This window comes from Anolis carolinensis, unplaced genomic scaffold (genome assembly GCF_035594765.1).
Source record: "Anolis carolinensis isolate JA03-04 unplaced genomic scaffold, rAnoCar3.1.pri scaffold_7, whole genome shotgun sequence".
Classification (NCBI taxonomy): Eukaryota; Metazoa; Chordata; class Lepidosauria; order Squamata; family Dactyloidae; genus Anolis; species Anolis carolinensis.
Window position 1 is genome coordinate 28,946,421 of NW_026943818.1, and position 5,111 is coordinate 28,951,531.

The 5,111-nt window shown below is 29.5% G+C and overlaps 1 long non-coding RNA gene across 1 annotated transcript; it reads left to right on the plus strand.

The window, feature by feature from the left end:
• The first annotated feature begins 1,585 nt into the window (after window positions 1-1,585).
• LOC134293313 (uncharacterized) lies at window positions 1,586-2,460 on the plus strand. The gene is made up of 2 exons (XR_010000300.1): window positions 1,586-2,051; window positions 2,331-2,460. It is a non-coding gene; the product is annotated as an uncharacterized LOC134293313 (long non-coding RNA).
• The last annotated feature ends 2,651 nt before the right edge of the window (window positions 2,461-5,111 follow it).

Below are 5,111 nucleotides of genomic sequence, written 5' to 3' on the forward strand. Positions count from 1 at the left end.
CAACGTAGAGATTGGCAGGAAGGAAGAAGCCAAGCGGGTCATGCGCAGCACCGTGGTGTCTGCGGTGGAGCGCCTCTGCCGCTCCCGGTCATGCCGTGATGAGAAGCACCAAGGGCAAGAATATAATAAATATCATATAGAATAAATATAGACATATAAATATATAAGGCTAATATATAATAATAATAAATAAAATGAATATAATAAATATATAGTAAATATATACATATAAATATATAATGCTAATATATGATAATAAATAAAATGAATATAATAAATATAATACATAATAAATATAGACATATAAATATATAATGCTAATATATAATAATAAATAAATAAAATGAATATAATAAATATATAAATATAATAAATATAATACATAATAAATATATACATATAAATAGAATGCCAATATATAATAATAATAATAATAATGAATATAATAAATATCATATATAATAAATATAGACATATAAATATATAAGGCTAATATATAATAATAAATAAAATGAATATAATAAATATAATACATAATAAATATAGACATATAAATATATAAGGCTAATATATAATAATAAATAAAATGAATATAATAAATATCATATATAATAAATATAGACATATAAATATATAATGCTAATATATAATAATAAATAAAATGAATATAATAAATATAATACATAATAAATATAGACATATAAATATATAAGGCTAATATATAATAATAAATAAAATGAATATAATAAATATAATACATAATAAATATAGACATATAAATATATAAGGCTAATATATAATAATAATAATAAATAAAATGAATATAAATATATAATGCTAATATATAATAATAAATAAAATGAATATAATAAATATAATACATAATAAATATAGACATATAAATATATAATGCTAATATATAATAATAATAATATAGACATATAAATATATAAGGCTAATATATAATAATAAATAAAATGAATATAATAAATATAATATGTAATAAATATAGACATATAAATATATAATGCTAATATATAATAATAATAATAATAAATAAAATGAATATAAATATATAATGTTAATATATAATAATAAATAAAATGAATATAATAAATATAATATATAATAAATATATACATATAAATAGAATGCCACTATATAATAATAATAATAATAATGAATATAATAAATATAATACATAATAAATATAGACATATAAATATAATGCTAATATATAATAATAATAATGAATATAATAAATATATAGATATAAATAGAATGCCAATATATAATAATAATAATAAATAAAAAGAATATAATAAATATAATATATAATAAATATATACATATAAATAGAATGCCACTATATTATAATAATAATAATAATAATAATGAATATAATAAATATAATACATAATAAATATATACATATAAATAGAATGCCAATATTTAATAATAATAATAATGAATATAATAAATATAATATATAAAAATATACATATAAATATATAATGCTAATATATAATAATAAATAAAATGAATATAATAAATAGAAATATAATAGAATTATTATTATTATTATTATTATTATTATTATTATTATTATTATTATTCAGACAGTGCATTTCCCTAGACGAGACGTATGCAGACGAGACGGGAGAGATCTCTTAGTCATATTGTTGAAATATTAATCTCTTCCTCCGCCAGGCACTTAGCGGGATTAAATGCCGGGTGCGGACGCTGCATTAACATGCCAAGGAAGAGACAAATGCGTTGGCCGGACTCCCATTTCTCCCGACAAAGGACTGGAAGATGATCGGACTGCAAATGAATGAATGTCCGAACGTCCTCCAAAAGGCCCAAGGATAGCTTTGACGGCGTCGTGAGTGAACCAGACATCCTGAGGTTTAATGGGCCTTAAAAAGCATTGCTAATAACAAGGCAATAGGAGACAGAGAGGAGATGCTGCCGAGGATGCAGGAGATCGAAGTAAATATCGGGGATAGCTTTGGCGGTGTGGGGAGTGAACGAGAACCGGACATCCTGAGGTTTAATGGGCCTTAAAAAGCATTGCTAATAACACGGCAGTAGGAGACGGAGAGGAGATGCTGCCGAGGATGCAGGAGATCGAGGTAGATGGGGCCCCAGTATCAGGGTGGTAAGTGAATTAGAACCGGACATTATAAGGTTTAATGGGCCTTAACAAGCATTGCTAATAACAAGGCAGTAGGAGACGGAGAGGACTGCAAATGGATGAATGTCTGAACGACCTCCAAAAGGCCCAAGGTATGATGAGTAAACTAAAACCAGACATCCTGAGGAGTGAGGTTTAATGGGCCTTAAGAAGCATTGCTAATAACACGGCAGTAGGAGACGGAGAGGAGATGCTGCCGAGGATGCAGGAGATCGAAGTAAATATCGGGGATAGCTTTGACGGTGTGGGGAGTGAATTGGAACGGACATCCTGAGGTGTAATGGGCCTTAACAAGCATTGCTAATAACAAGGCAGTAGGAGACGGAGAGGAGATGCTGCTGAGGATGCAGGAGATCGAAGTAAATGTCGGGGATAGCATTGACGGTGGGGGGAGTGAATTAGAACGGACATCCTGAGGTTTAATGGGCCTTAACAAGCATTGCTAATAACAAGGCAGCAGGAGACGGAGAGGAGATGCTGCTGAGGATGCAGGAGATCGAAGTAAATGTCGGGGATAGCATTGACGGTGGGGGGAGTGAATTAGAACGGACATCCTGAGGTTTAATGGGCCTTAACAAGCATTGCTAATAACAAGGCAGTAGGAGACGGAGAGGAGATGCTGCTGAGGATGCAGGAGATCGAAGTAAATGTCGGGGATAGCATTGACGGTGGGGGGAGTGAATTAGAACGGACATCCTGAGGTTTAATGGGCCTTAACAAGCATTGCTAATAACAAGGCAGTAGGAGACGGAGAGGAGATGCTGCTGAGGATGCAGGAGATCGAAGTAAATGTCGGGGATAGCATTGACGGTGGGGGGAGTGAATTAGAACGGACATCCTGAGGTTTAATGGGCCTTAACAAGCATTGCTAATAACAAGGCAGTAGGAGACGGAGAGGAGATGCTGTTGAGGATGCAGGAGATCGAAGTAAATGTCGGGGATAGCATTGACGGTGGGGGGAGTGAATTAGAACGGACATCCTGAGGTTTAATGGGCCTTAACAAGCATTGCTAATAACAAGGCAGTAGGAGACGGAGAGGAGATGCTGCTGAGGATGCAGGAGATCGAAGTAAATGTCGGGGATAGCATTGACGGTGGGGGGAGTGAATTAGAACGGACATCCTGAGGTTTAATGGGCCTTAACAAGCATTGCTAATAACAAGGCAGCAGGAGACGACGCCGGGATTCCAGCCGAACTGTTTAAAATATTTAAAATAATAATATAAATAGCAATCGGAAGGAAGGAAGGTTATATTTCAGTCCATGGTAATAATAATAATAATAATGATAATGATAATATAATGGGCCTTAAGAAGCATTGCTAATAACAAGGCAGCAGGAGACGACAATGGGATCCCAGCCGAACTGTTTAAAAATATAAAAATAATAATATAAATAGCAATTGGAAGGAAGGAAGGTTTTATTTCAGTCAATGACCATGGTAATAATAATGGGCCTTAAGAAGCATTGCTAATAACAAGGCAGCAGGAGACGACAATGGGATCCCAGCCGAGCTGTTTAAAAATATAATAATAATAATAATAATAATAATAATAATAATAATAATGATGATGATGATAATAATATTGGTTGACCCCAGAGCGGGGTCAACGGGGAATCAACAGCCTCCAAATGGGATTCCTTGGCCCGGTCCCAGGCCTCGGTTGGTGCTATTTTTACCCCGAGAGAGACACACTCGTTCACCATCGGGACAGTTGCTGCTGGGCGGTCAGTCGGCCGGTCAGTCGGCTGCGGTCTTCCCAAAGCAAGTGGGGAAAATCCTTGATTTATTTGGACTTTTGCAAAGCTCCAGGTCAGTTAGGTGAGATATGTAGAATTATTATTATTATTATTATTATTATTATTTGAGACTATCCTATCAATAGCTTCTATTATTATTATCTTAGACTATTATTATTATTATTATTATTAGGCCATCAATGATCTCAATTCTATTATTATTTATTATTATTCATATTTGGACTTTTGCAAAGCTCCAGGTCAGTTAGGTGAGATATGTAGAATTATTATTATTAGAGACTATCCTATCAATAGCTTCTATTATTATTATCTTAGACTATTATTATTATTATTAGGCCATCGATGATCTCAATTCTATTATTATTATTATTATTCATATTATTATTATTATTATTATTATTATTATTATTATTATTTGAGACTATCCTATCAATAGCTTCTATTATTATTATCTTAGACTATTATTATTATTATTAGGCCATCGATGATCTCAATTCTATTATTATTATTATTATTCATATTATTATTATTATTATTATTATTATTATTATTATTATTATTATTTGAGACTATCCTATCAATAGCTTCTATTATTATTATCTTAGACTATTATTATTATTATTATTATTATTATTATTATTATTATTATTAGGCCATCAATGATCTCAATTCTATTATTATTTATTATTATTCATATTTGGACTTTTGCAAAGCTCCAGGTCAGTTAGGTGAGATATGTAGAATTATTATTATTATTATTATTATTATTATTATTATTATTATTATTATTATGCCATCGATGATCTCAATTCTATTATTATTATTCATATTATTATTCATAATTTTATTATTATTATTATTATTTGAGACTATCCTATCAATAGCTTCTATTATTATTATCTTAGACTATTATTATTATTATTATTATTATTATTATTATTATTATTATTAGGCCATCAATGATCTCAATTCTATTATTATTTATTATTATTCATATTTGGACTTTTGCAAAGCTCCAGGTCAGTTAGGTGAGATATGTAGAATTATTATTATTATTATTATTATTATTATTATTATTATTATTATTATTATGCCATCGATGATCTCAATTCTATTATTATTATTATTATTATTATTCATAATTTTATTATTA